A 14,932-nucleotide genomic window follows, 5' to 3' on the forward strand; every position below is an offset into this window, starting at 1 on the left:
CAAAAGTTGTCTTCTTATGTACCACACGTAATACATATGATGCTCCTACCTGAAGAAATTTTATGCTGAACGTTAGCCATTTTAGGAAATAGTCCTACACACATGACCATATTAATAACTACTTTATGCTCTGCTTTGCGAACCCATGGTTATTATGGAGCATTAAGAGCAACCATCATGATTTGGAAACTACAAGCTGTCGGTGCATTCTGGAACATCTATGCTACTCTCACTTTTTCAGCTCTATGAGATATAATTTCTAAGTCTGTTTCCAAGGTTCAGAGACCTTTTCCTCATGAATCATAGAATTATTAGGCTGGGAAAGTCCTCAACAGACTCTGTGTTATGAATTCCTGCATTTACATAGACCACAGTCTAGGGAGAAAGTAAATTCTTCAAAATCCCCTGGTGAATCATTGCCACACTTAAAAAATCATCTTTCCATGTATCATTGAGGATGTAGGTAGCCAGATTAACAGAAAAATAATGAGAGAGAAAAAAAATGTGAGAGAGGAAAAATTAGTTCTAAATCAAATGCTTCAAACACAAGGAAGTTGGGGATAGAAGTCACTTTCTTGGAATAGGAATCTTGTTATATTTTGTTGCATTTGACTCTCAAAACAAAGCCTGTATACTAGAATAATTGGAAGCCTAGAGAAATTTTGCATCTTACTTTGAGAAAACAAAATAGAGGTACCTGGGGATAAAATGCAGGTTTTCTTTATTCTGCTCCAGTGCATTTCCTCCTGTGGCATGTGACCTGTATCATTCCTTCAACACAATATGGTCTCCTTTTCTATTTCTCCATCATTCAGAAAACCAGAACATAGCAGAAGCAATTTATGTCAGGGGACTTTTCTAGTTGGGGATTTTAGAGATTTTGCAAAACCAACTATCTTGGAAACAATTATTAGACCGGTGGGAAGTTGCCAATTCTCAGTAGGTAGGGTGGATAAATACAGAGTCTGGTACAATCACTTTCTTTGCATTTAATAGCTAAGTTTGGGTATACTACCCCAGAGACACAGTTTAGTGAAAGTAATCTGAAAACAAATCTTAAAATGATTTTCTTGATTCTGAAGAATATGGACCTGGATATAGTGCAAACTGAAAGTAACATTATACTTAACGTTCAAGCAAACACATGCCTTAATTTTGATGACTAAATTTTTTTAAAAACATAGAGAAAACTACATAAAGCACTCTATTTAGCTTCCTCCTTTAACACACAGATTGCTATTTGTAGTTTTACCCTTTGTTTTTTAAGACTGATTTTAGTTATGCTTTGTTGTTGATATTTAGTTGCTAAGTTGTGCTGGTCTCTTTGTGACCCCATGGACTATAGCTTACCAGCCTCCTCTTTGCATGGGATTTACCAGGAGCAGATTTACTGAAGCAGGTTGCCTTTTCCTTTTCCAGGGGATCTTCCTGACCCAGGGATAGAACCTGCATTTGCAAGCAGATTCTTTACTGCTGAGCCACCTGGGAAGTCTTTTAGTTGTGTTTAATCTCTACTTAATCTTATTGTTTTGAGCTTCCCTGGTGGCTCAGCAGTAAAGAACCCACCTGTCAATGCTGGGAATGCTGGAGAACCAGGTTTGATCCTTGGGTTGGGAAGATCCCCTGGAGAAGGAAATGGCAACCTGCTCCAGTATTCTTGCCTGGGAAATCCCATGGTCAGAGGAGCCTGGTGGGCTACAGTCCATCGGGCTGCAAAAGAGTCAGAGATGACTAAGCAACAACAATTTATTGTTTAAAGGTGTTCTCATTCTGAAAAAGTGGATTATGTTCCAGGATTTGTCATCCATGAAGAGAATGTTCTGATGTTAAGTGCTGAAAAAAGTAGTTTGCACAGTGTGGGAATTGGAAGTTAAATTTTACTAGCAAAATGAGGACTGCAGCCTGGGAGATAGTGTTTCTGGTAGCTCTGAGAAAACTGCTCCGAGGAGATCAGGGGGAGCCAGGTTATAGAGGAGTTTTGCAACAAAGGGCAGGTTTTCAATTAAATTAAAGAAATAATTAAAGAAAACCAATGATCTCAAGTTAAGTAATTTAGTGTTTTTCTGTGTATGGGAAGATGCAAGAGTGTGGGTTCACTGAAACCATTCCTTTGATATGCACCTCAGCTTTCTGGGGCCAGTACCCTGTGTTTTCACATCCTGAGATCCTCAGGGCTCACTGTGGGGAGTGGCTGCAGTCTGGTGGCTGCTCCATGCCAAGTATTCTTTTCCTTCCTGAGTTTCCTCAGGGTTCACTCTCACTCTGGAGGACTGTAATTGCTGATGACTGTGACGTCTTTGTTTACTGATATGGCAGGGAATATTTCATTTCTCAAGCATATTGCTATGGAACTTGGGAAGTTGTAAAGTCTTGATGGCATTTCTAAATTATACAGCTAGGACATTAACATATATTTGAAAACTTGAAGCCTAAGCAAAATTTAAACCATTGCTTATGGCACTCAGCTGACAAACACACATTGCTTTACCCACGGAAGCCCCAGCCTGATAGAAACAATGCTGGTTGGATCCAACATAATCAAGAGTTTCTTAACACTTTTAAAAAGGCATCAACAGAGTTTGTATCAATTACAATGCCTCCAGGAACTGTTACAAGAAAACTCATTTCAAAGTGGCTCAAAGGCTGAGAAAGTTTCCTGGTTTGTATAACTGGAAGTGCACAAGTGGAGCAAGCAGTCCAGGAGCTCTGGCCTCCTTTTCTTACCCTTTCCTTGGCTGTGCTTATCTATTGATGTCATTACTAAAAAGGATTTTGCAGTTTGGGGATATTACAGGACAGCGTTCAGAGAAAGGTATCATGCGCTGTTTCACACTTCCAAGCAAGAGTCCTTCAACCAATTCTGAATTTGATAATTTGGGAAAATCAACTGTGGCTCGGGGAGTGGAGTAAACTCTTTAGCTTAAACTGAAAAAGATTTGTTGTGGGAACAGGGTTGGGGGTGGAGGTGGTCAGCTTCTCTGAACCACAGGTGCCGTGTGAGAATAAATGGATGAATGTTGAGTGGTTGAGGTGACAGACACTTTTGACCATGAGAGATTTATTGAGAATTACCACACCAACACTGTGTAACTAAACATATTTGGTGTAGTAGACTATATATTTCATTACAGTCTAAAGTAAAAGTTTACAAAGAACTGCAGGAATAACTGCAGTATGTTGCGGGGTAAATCTATAATCTTTGTTTCTTAAAGTATTTACTTCTGAAAAATTTACCTACAGATTTCTATAAAAGCATTTTTCTTTTATCTCCAATGACTATACCTTCCCCATATCCTAATATATTGTCTAATTTTTGTTGCTACTTTTACAATGATTTAGATAGTCTGTTTTAATTTTGTTACCAAAAAACTAGATAAAAAACTTTTAACCTTGTTAATCATAGACTGAAGCATCTTCTGTTTACTGTGATAGAATAAATATTCTTTCCTTTCTACCTTTTTATTTTATATTCTTCCCTCTTTTGTTTCCCTTTCTTTTTTCATTTGCTTCTCCCTGTATCTATATACTCTTTTTATGTTGAATTGCACTATTTAGAGAATCATATATTGCTGCTTTTATGTGACTGCATTAAGAATTATTCAGACAGTAATTCAAATAATTACAGATTATATTGCTCACCAAAAAACTATTTATTTGGATTTACTTCTGTTTGCTCTTACATCTCATTTGATAAAAACGATCCACGTGGGGGCCATTTTCTAAGCTCTTGGATATCAGAATGTCTCTGTTGCTGCCAAACATGAATGATAGCTTGACTGGATACAGATTTCTTGAGTCCAAGTCGATAGTCATCTTAACTTTATGGATCTTGAGCAGTTTCCTTTTGAAATATAGAATTGTGGAGGAGAATTATGACCTTGCAATGGTTTTCTTTGTTTGGATATTGCCTGGTTTTCTGCTGGAGTGGCTTTAGTTTTTTTCTTTGTTCTTGTTATTACCAAGACCTGTTTTTGTCTTTTATTTCACATTAATTTTGAGTATCCAGGTACCATTTTTGATTTATGGTCTCAGTTCCCTTCAGCTCAGCGAACTGATCTTCATTTTTCTTTTCTTTGCTGCTTCTCCCTGCATCTTCTGCAGATACCCTTTCTCCATCAAATTGCTACTTTTGGAATTGTTATTGTGAATGTAGGGGAAGTCCTGGATCAATTTTTCATTTCCATTATCATATTGATCCCTTGGGTATTTTCTTCTATGTTCTGTAAATATTTCTTGGGGGTAGGCTAGGACATATTTTACTTTCTGTAGCAACCAGTCTACTGCTCATGGCCTCCATTGATCAATACTCAAAAACGTAATTTCCATCTAGAATCAGCTTTTCCTTATCTCAGACTCTTCTATGTGCTGCCCTTTCAAATTTCATGAGCAGTAAGAATAAGAGGTTTTTGAAGTTTTCTGTTTCTAACCAGAAGGCTGTTTCATAGCCTTCTGAAATGAGCTCTAATCTTTCACCTATCTGAAAGGTGCTAAGTTGCTTCAGTTGTGTGTAACTCTTTGGGACCCTATGGACTGCAGCCTGCCAGGTGCCTCTGCCCATGGCATTCTCCGGGCAAAGATACTGGAGGGGATTGCCATTTCTTCCTCCTGGGGAATTTTCCAATTCAGGAATCAAATCTGTGCCCCTCACATCTCCTGCAGTGGCAGGCAGGTTCTTTATTACTAGATCACCTGGGAAGTCCTAGGTTTGCATGCTTATAAACAATTTTAAACCTGTTTTGTGTGTAACATATGTTAAAAGAAGGTTTTTTTTTTTTTTTTTTTTTCTGTCTGTTCATCCTTACAGAAGATATAGGTTTATCTACTATTTAGAAGTGAAATAGTTCTTACTGAGATTATATGGAATCCCGTTTAAAACTTTTGGATTCAGAAAAAAACTATGTATGTTTATTTTATTTATTTTTCCATACTAGGATTAAAGTTGTCTGTAAGGAGAGGAAAAATGCAACCAGTAGAGGCATTTATAAGGCACAGAATTTGATTCCTGGGGGTTTTCAAGTGGTGGCACTTGTTGTCCAGAATTAACTCTAAGAATGCCAAACTCTCACTTCCACGTGGTAGTCCTTCCACACTTGGGTGGCAGGCCACTCCCCTGCACACGTACAAGCTTGGAAGGACTGCATAGCACACTGCCTTGTGTAAGAACATTTATTGCATTTTTCCAAAGTCTCCGTTGAGGTTGTAATTTGCCACCCAAGGCCTGACCTGTCACTCTGAATTAGGGTTCTGCTTATGCTCCTACACACTTCCTCCCCAGGGTGGCTTTGTCTTCACATTGTTAACCATCAGCTTGGCCCTTGTCTTCATGCGGTCTGTCAAAAGTCAGTATAGTGGAGGGACTTGCCTTGTGGTCCAGTGGATAAGTCTCCACGCTCCCTGTGCAGAGGGGCTGGGTCTGATCTTTGGTCAGGGAACCAGATCCCACATGCTGCAACAAAGACTGAAGATCCTGAGTGCTGCAGCTAAGACCCAGTGAGTTAAACAAATAAATAAATATTTTTAAGAGTCAATATACTGGAGATTGCTGAAGCTTCTGGCCTCTGTATGCCACCATTCTGATTTTTAAAGGCTCCTTGGGATGACAGACATTTCCCTTTCATTTTTTTTTTTTTTTGGTTATTCCACTGAGACTTTGAGAGGTGGGAGTCTGATGAATCAGGGGGACTTACTTTGTTATTTCTGTCTTTGTCCTAAGCGTCTTCTTTGGTTATGAATCTTTCTGGTTTTGTTCCACAATCTTCGCTTCTGAGCCCCATCTGGATGTGTCATTCCATGAAACCAAAACTAGTTACAATTCTCAGCTTTTTGTCTGTTGTTCAAAGTGAGAGTGAAAGTGTTAGTTGCGCATTCATGTCTGACTCTTTGTGACCCCATAGACTGTATCCCACCAGGCTCCTCTGTCCATGGAATTCTCCAGGCAAGAATACTGGAGTGGGTAGCCATTCCCTTCTTCAGGGGAGCTTCCCAATCCAAGGATTGAACCTGGGTCTCTTGCATTGCAGGCAGATTCTTTACCATCTGAGCTGCCAGGGAAGCCTCCGTCATTGTTCAAAGCCATCATTAAATGAATTCTTTCTTCTTTAACTCTTCAAAATCCAGACTCATATATCCAGAACTCACAAGTTTTCTATTTTCTCATCTATTTCTAATGCAAAAATGTATGCAGAGCAAAATCTATGAGATTTCTCTATGTAATTTTCTTTAAATTCCTTGGAATAACTTCTGCCTTTGGTGATGGCTGGATTGTATAATTCTTGTTGCTTTCAGAAAAGAAAAATCAACTTCTTGATGAATATTGTCCAAATACTCTCACTCTTACATGTTTTTCTCTTCTGCTTATTACACAAAGCTCTGCTTCAAAGAAGCTTCTGCTATTGGTGGTGAGATTAGCCCAGCAGGCAGAATCACAATGTTGCTATTTTTAATTGTTTAAGTCCATTACATAAGAGGAGGATGAAATTATTAGGAAAAAAAGCCTCCAAGACTTTTAAAAGTAAAATAATTCAATAATATTGCTTGCAAAACAAACTTTCTCCATAGGAGGTTCTCAAAGAAGCATTTCCAAATAAAAGAGTATTTTCATTTACTCTAACAAGTTTACTTAATTCTTTTACTTACCTTTTGAAGAGCGTTAACTAAAATCTACTTCAGGGGATCAAACATTTCATACCCTTAAATCCCTCTTCTGAAATAGTGTTCCCTTTTGAGTAGCATTAAGCTGGAAATGATGATAAGAAATAAAAATATTAATATTTATAATCATTTTTGTCTCATTCAGGTCAAGTCATAGCATTGATTAGTTTGTACTGTTGGGTTTAACTCTACTCAATGAATCAAAGCAATTTAAGTTAGAATTTTGTTTCTTAAGTATTTATCTTTTTATTCACATAGAGGCTTTAGTGATTGGAGTCAGAACAGTCCGTGAAAATAGGGATGGAACAGCTTTTCAATCTGTTGCTCTTTCAGAGCCATGAACTAATCCACAGTCAATCATTAGAATGTATTCTGGAGCAGAGTAAGTGGTAGGGATGATGCCGGCAGTGATGAACGTGGTGTCATACTAGAGCCACAGGTTCTCCCAGGTTGCTCTTTGAGAAGCATCTCAAATTCGCAGAAATATCTTAGGAAACAGGATGGCCTTAGCTCTACATTTATTGTGAAGATGCACCAAATTTTCTTTTTAAATACGCTTTTGTCTTCCTTTCCTCCAAATTCTAGTTTGTTCTAGCTCTTCTTGACATGGGCTTCATGATTCAGGTAGTTTCAGTTGAAATACCCAAACACTTTCAGTGCATTAATAATAAAATTTTTGTTGGGAAATTTTATAAAACATCAGGGATTCTACACTTTCTTCAGGAAGGTGGCTGTAGATGTTCCCTGCGGCAGCACCCTTAGTTTGATGGTTTTCTAAAAGAAGTTTGGAAATCAGAGTGGTGGCTAGCAGATATTTCTCCACTTATCTATATTTTCAGTGTAATTTGGGTCTCTGGAAAGTATCAATGTATTTTGTATTTTTCTTTTTTTTTTTTAAAAGCAATTGAATTTCAAATTAAAATAGTAGTTTGAGATTTTACTCTTTTTAAATGATGATCTATGGACTGTGAGTAACTCTGCTTCCTTACCTTCTAATGTTCTATAGTATTCTACCACTCCTGTCAATCTTAATATGGGTATTTCCTAAAATGAGACCTTTGACGTTTTCCTCATTTCTGTCTCCTCACTGCATGCTCAGAAAACTCATCTATTTTCATAGACTGACTGTTCACCATAATACTTTTTGTACTTCTGTTTTATTGTCTGTACTCACCAAAGATTATCATAATGATAAAAAACCAGCAAGGTGAGGCCCCTACTTATAAAACTAGTTTCATAATATGTGTGTGCTCAGTTGCTCAGCATGTCCAACTGTTTGTGGTCCCATAGACTATAGCCTGCAAGGCTCCTCTGTCCATGGAATTTTCTAGGCAAGAATACTGGAGTAGAATGCCACTTCCTATTCAGGGAATCTTCCTGACCCAGGGATTGAATGCGCATTTCTTGTGTCTCCTGCTTCTTTACCACTAGCACCAAAGTTTCTTCTTCCAAATTAATAATCTTTTCCAGATTCTTTATTGTATCAATGGCTAATATGCTTAAATTTTATCCTTTCCAAAGAAGGGATTTTTTTCTCATCTTTACTCACATTATTTTCATTTCCTCTAGATTTTGCTACTCAAGGTGTGGTCCATAGACCAACAGCATTGATGACATCTGGGAGCTTGTTAGAAATGAAGAGTCTTGGGCCCTGTTCCTGACTTTCTGAATCGAAATCTGCATTTTAACATAATATCCCAGGTAAAAGAATCCTGTCTAAAACTTTAATGTGAATTCAAGTCAACACATATCTTGTTTTGGCAACTGTAACAAGGATTTAGCACAAAGTTAGCTGAGGCTGATGTAACTGAAACTTGGATCACATTTTGAGTAGCAAGACTGGAGAGCAGCCCTGTCCAATAGAATTGTCTGTGATGAACCCAGGGCTTTCCTGGTGGTTCAGATGGGAAGGAATCTGCCTGCAGTGCAGGAGACACAAGTTTGATCCCTGGTTTGGGAAGATCCCCTGGAGAAGGGAATGGCTACCCACTCCAGTTCTTACCTGGAGAATCCCATGGACAGAGGAGCCTGGCGGGCTACAGTCTGTGGGGTTGCAAAGAGTCGTCTATAGTTGCTGTTTAATAAAGCAGCCACAGGCCACATGAGGATAATGGGCAACTTAATTTATTTACATATGGCTAGTAGCTATCCTATTGGACAGTAGAATAAAATCCAAAGCACTTAGTGGGAATGTCACAAATGCTAGGAAAGTGAAATTGAAAGACAATGCTATTAAAATAAAAATATATTTTACTCTGCTGCATATATGTAAAAAAGTAAGTTGGATATGTGTAGAGTTTCTAATAGCCACACTAGTTGTCTGCCAACAAATTGTCTTCAACTGTTACCAGTGGCATGTGCTGTATTCAAACCACTTGTTTAGTTCAATTCAGTCACTCAGTCATGTCTGACTCTTTCCAACCCCATGGACTGCAGCACGCCAGGCCTTCCTGTCCATCACCAACTCCTGGAGCTTACTCAAACTCATGTCCATCGAATTGGTGATGCCATCCAACCATCTTATCCTCTGACATCTGCTTCTCCTCCTGCCCTCAATCTTTCCCAGCATCAGGGCCTTTTCCAAGGAATCAGTTCTTCACATCAGGTGGCCAAAGTATTGAAGTTTCAGTTTCAGCATCAGTCCTTCCGATGAATATTCAGGACTGATGTCCTTTAGAATGGACTGGTTGGATCTCCTTGCAATCCAAGGGACTCTCAAGAGTCTTCTCCAACACCACAGTTCAAAAGCATCATTTCTTCAACACTCAGCTTTCTTTATAGTCCAAGTCTCACATCCATACATGACTACTGGAAAAACCATAGCTTTGACTAGATGGACTTTTGTTGGCAAAACAATGTCTCTGCTTAATATGCTATTTAGGTTGGTCATAGCTTTTCTTTCAAGGAGAAGCATCTTTTAATTTTATGGCTGCAGTCACCATCTGCAGTGATTTTGGAGCCCCCAAAATTAAAGTCTCTCACTGTTTCCATTATTTCCCCATCTATTTGCCATGAAGTGATGAGACCGGATGCCATGATCTTAGTTTTCTGAATGTTGAGTTTTAAGCCAACTTTTTCACTCTCGTCTTTCACTTTCATTAAGCAGCTCTTTAGTTCCTCCTCACTTTTTGCCATGAGAGTGGTGTCGTCTGCATATCTGAGGTTATTGATATTTCTCCTGGCAATCTTGATTTCCGCTTGTGCCTCATCCAGCCCAGCGTTTCTCATGATGTACTCTGCATATAAGTTAAATAAGCAGGGTGACAATATACAGCCTTGACGTACTCCTTTCCCAATTTGGAACCAGTCTGTTGTTCCATGTCCAGTTCTAACTGTTGCTTCCTGACCTGCATACAGATTTCTCACGAGGCAGGTCAGGTGGTCTGGTATTCCCATCTCTTGAAGAATTTCCCACAGTCTGTGATCCACACAGTCAAAGACTTTGGCATAGTCAATAAAGCAGAAGTAGATGTTTTTCTGGAACTCTCGTGGTTTTTTGATGATCCAATGGATGTTGGCAATTTGATCTTTTATTCCTCTGCCTTTTCTAAATTGAGCTTGACATCTGGAAGTTCATGGTTCAGGTACTGTTGAAGCCTGGCTTGGAGAATTTTGAGCATTACTTTGCTATCGTACGAGATGAATGCAATTGTGCGGTAGTTTGAGCATTCTTTGGCATTCCCTTTCTTTGGGTTTGGAATGAACACTGACCTTTTCCAGCCCTGTGGCCAATGTTGAGCTTTCCAGATTAGCTGGCATATTGAGTGCAGCTCTTTCCCAGCATCATCTTTTAGGATTTGAAATAGCTCAACTGGAATTCCATCACCTTCACTAGCTTTGTTCATAGTGATGCTTCTTAAGGCACACTTGACTTCTCATTCCAGGATGTCTGGCTCTAGGTGAGTGACCACACCATTGTGGTTATCTGGGTCATGAAGATCTTTGGCAAACCACTTCAGAATTCTTGCCTTGAGAACCCTATGAATAAATCACTTGTACTATTTGTCAAAGTGGATTGTTCCTTTGTACCAAGAAGCTGACATGATTTTTTAAATCCCACCAGACTTGGGTATTATTGGAAACAGCACAGTGCTTCTATGGAAGGGCTTTTGTGCCTTCTGTTTCAGCACTAAGTTTCCAAAGCTTTCTGTTTTTTATGTTTTTTTTTTTTTTTTTACTTCAAAGTCCCTATTTACCTATTTCCTATTTAGATTTATTTGTTACCACCCAAAATTTCATGTTATAAAGGAACTGGTATAGCTTGTTTCTCTGATTCATTTCTAAGTTTGTTATAGGCATAGAACAATAAAAAATTTTGAACAACACATTTCATTCATTTATTTATTTTTGGTTTTCTAAACTAACTAATCTGTCTGCAAGGCAGGAGACTCTGCTTTGATTCCTGGATCGGAAAGACCCACTGGAGAAGGGATAGGCTACCCACTCCAGTATTCTTGGGCTTCCTTTGTGGCTCAGCTGGTCAAGAATCCGCCTGCAATGTGGGAGACCTGGGTTCGATTCCTGGGTTGGGAAGATCCCGTGGAGAAGGGAAAGGCTACCCACTCCAGTACTCTGGTCTGGAGAATTCCATGGACTGTATAGTCCATGGGGTTGCAAAGAGTTGGACACGAATGAGAGACTTTCACTTTCAGGCCGGCTAAGGCATGTGGGCTCTTAGGTTACCCAACTAGGGATCTAACCTGTGCCCCCTGCATTGGGAGCATGGAGTTTTAACCACTGGGCCACTGGAAAAGTCCTGAAGAACACATTTTAGAGCATTATGATGTGTTTTTTTTTTTTTTCAATTTTATTTTTTTAATTAATTTTATTTTATTTTTAAACTTTACATAATTGTATTAGTTTTGCCAAATATCAAAATGAATCCACCACAGGTATACATGTGTTCCCCATCCTGAACCCTCCTCCCTCCTCCCTCCCCATACCATCCCTCTGGGTCGTCCCAGTGCACCAGCCCCAAGCATCCAGTATCGTGCATTGAACCTGGACTGGCATCTCGTTTCATACATGATATTTTACATGTTTCAATGCCATTCTCCCAAATCTTCCCACCCTCTCCCTCTCCCACAGAGTCCATAAGACTGTTCTATACATCAGTGTCTCTTTTGCTGTCTCGTATACAGGGTTATCGTTACCATCTTTCTAAATTCCATATATATGCATTAGTATACTGTATTGGTGTTTTTCCTTCTGGCTTACTTCACTCTGAATAATAGGCTCCAGTTTCATCCACCTCATTAGAACTGATTCAAATGTATTCTTTTTAATGGCTGAGTAATACTCCATTGTGTATATGTACCATAGCTTTCTTATCCATTCATCTGCTGATGGACATCTAGGTTGCTTCCATGTCCTGGCTATTATAAACAGTGCTGCAATGAACATTGGGGTACATGTGTCTCTTTCCCTTCTGGTTTCCTCAGTGTGTATGCCCAGCAGTGGGATTGCTGGATCATAAGGCAGTTCTATTTCCAGTTTTTTAAGGAGTCTCCACACTGTTCTCCATAGTGGCTGTACTAGTTTGCATTCCCACCAACAGTGTAAGAGGGTTCCCTTTTCTCCACACCCTCTCCAGCATTTATTATTTGTAGACTTTTGGATCGCAGCCATTCTGACTGGTATGAAATGGTACCTCATAGTGGTTTTGATTTGCATTTCTCTGATAATGAGTGATGTTGAGCATCTTTTCATGTGTTTGTTAGCCATCTGTATGTCTTCTTTGGAGAAATGTCTAGATCTTTGGCCCATTTTTTGATTGGGTCATTTATTTTTCTGGAGTTGAGCTGTAGGAGTTGCTTGTATATTTTTGAGATTAGTTGTTTGTCGGTTGCTTCATTTGCTATTATTTTCTCCCATTCTGAAGGCTGTCTTTTCACCTTGCTAATAGTTTCCTTTGATGTGCAGAAGCTTTTAAGTTTAATTAGGTCCCATTTGTTTATTTTTGCTTTTATTTCCAATATTCTGGGAGGTGGGTCATAGAGGATCCTGCTGTGATGTATGTCATAGAGTGTTTTGCCTATGTTCTCCTCTAGGAGTTTTATAGTTTCTGGTCTTACGTTTAGATCTTTAATCCATTTTGAGTTTATTTTTGTATATGGTGTTAGAAAGTGTTCTAGTTTCATTCTTTTACAAGTGGTTGACCAGATTTCCCAGCACCACTTGTTAAAGAGATTGTCTTTAATCCATTGTATATTCTTGCCTCCTTTGTCAAAGATAAGGTGTCCATATGTGCGTGGATTTATCTCTGGGCTTTCTATTTTGTTCCATTGATCTATATTTCTGTCTTTGTGCCAGTACCATACTGTCCTGATAACTGTGGCTTTGTAGTAGAGCCTGAAGTCAGGTAGGTTGATTCCTCCAGTTCCATTCTTCTTTCTCAAGATCGCTTTGGCTATTCGAGGTTTTTTGTATTTCCATACAAATTGTGAAATTATTTGTTCTAGCTCTGTGAAGAATACTGTTGGTAGCTTGATAGGGATTGCAGTGAATCTATAAATTGCTTTGGGTAGTATACTCATTTTCACTATATTGATTCTTCCAATCCATGAACATGGTATATTTCTCCATATATTAGTGTCCTCTTTGATTTCTTTCACCAGTGTTTTATAGTTTTCTATATATAGGTCTTTAGTTTCTTTAGGTAGATATATTCCTAAGTATTTTATTCCTTCCGTTGCAATGGTGAATGGAATTGTTTCCTTAATTTCTCTTTCTGTTTTCTCATTGTTAGTGTATAGGAATGCAAGGGATTTCTGTGTGTTGATTTTATATCCTGCAACTTTACTATAATCATTGATTAGTTCTAGTAATTTTCTGGTGGAGTCTTTAGGGTTTTCTATGTAGAGGATCATGTCATCTGCAAATAGTGAGAGTTTTACTTCTTCTTTTCCAATTTGGATTCCTTTTATTTCTTTTTCTGCTCTGATTGCTGTGGCCAAAACTTCCAAAACTATGTTGAATAGGAATGGTGAAAGTGGGCACCCTTGTCTTGTTCCTGACTTTAGAGGAAATGCTTTCAATTTTTCACCATTGAGGATAATGTTTGCTGTGGGTTTGTCATATATAGCTTTTATTATGTTGAGGTATGTTCCTTCTATTCCTGCTTTCTGGATAGTTTTTATCATAAATGGGTGTTGAATTTTGTCAAAGGCTTTCTCTGCATCTATTGAGATAATCATATGGTTTTTATTTTTCAATTTGTTAATGTGGTGTATTACATTGATTGATTTGCGGATATTGAAGAATCCTTGCATCCCTGGGATAAAGCCCACTTAGTCATGGTGTATGATCTTTTTAATGTGTTGTTGGATTCTGATTGCTAGAATTTTGTTTAAGATTTTTGCATCTATGTTCATCAGTGATATTGGCCTGTAGTTTTCTTTTTTTTGTGGGATCTTTTTCAGGTTTTGGTATTAGGGTGATGGTGGCCTCATAGAATGAGTTTGGAAGTTTACCTTCCTCTGCAATTTTCTGGAAGAGTTTGAGCAGGATAGGTGTTAGCTCTTCTCTAAATTTTTGGTAGAATTCAGCTGTGAAGCCGTCTGGACCTGGGCTTTTGTTTGCTGGAAGATTTTTGATTACAGTTTCAATTTCCGTGCTTGTGATGGGTCTGTTAAGGTTTTCTATTTCTTCCTGGTTGAGTTTTGGAAAGTTGTACTTTTCTAAGAATTTGTCCATTTCTTCTTCGTTGTCCATTTTATTGGCATATAATTGTTGATAATAGTTTCTTATGATCCTTTGTATTTCTGTGTTGTCTGTTGTGATCTCTCCATTTTCGTTCCTAATTTTATTGATTTGATTTTTCTCCCTTTGTTTCTTGATGAGTCTGGCTAATGGTTTGCCAATTTTATTTATCCTTTCAAAGAACCAGCTTTTGGCTTTGTTGATTTTTGCTATGGTCTCTTTTGTTTCTTTTGCATTTATTTCTGCTCTAATTTTTAAGATTTCTTTCCTTCTACTAACCCTGGGGTTCTTCATTTCTTCCTTTTCTAGTTGCTTTAGGTGTAGAGTTAGGTTATTTATTTGGCTTTTTTCTTGTTTCTTGAGGTGTGCCTGTATTGCTATGAACTTTCCCCTTAGGACTGCTTTTACCGTGTCCCACAGGTTTTGGGTTGTTGTGTTTTCATTTTCATTCATTTCTATGCAAATTTTGATTTCTTTTTTGATTTCTTCTGTGATTTGTTGGTTATTCAGCAGCGTGTTGTTCAGCCTCCATATGTTGGAATTTTTAATAGTTTTTCTCCTGTAATTGAGATCTAATCTT

The sequence above is a fragment of the Bos indicus x Bos taurus genome, chromosome 1 (genome assembly GCF_003369695.1).
Source record: "Bos indicus x Bos taurus breed Angus x Brahman F1 hybrid chromosome 1, Bos_hybrid_MaternalHap_v2.0, whole genome shotgun sequence".
Classification (NCBI taxonomy): domain Eukaryota; kingdom Metazoa; phylum Chordata; class Mammalia; order Artiodactyla; family Bovidae; genus Bos; species Bos indicus x Bos taurus.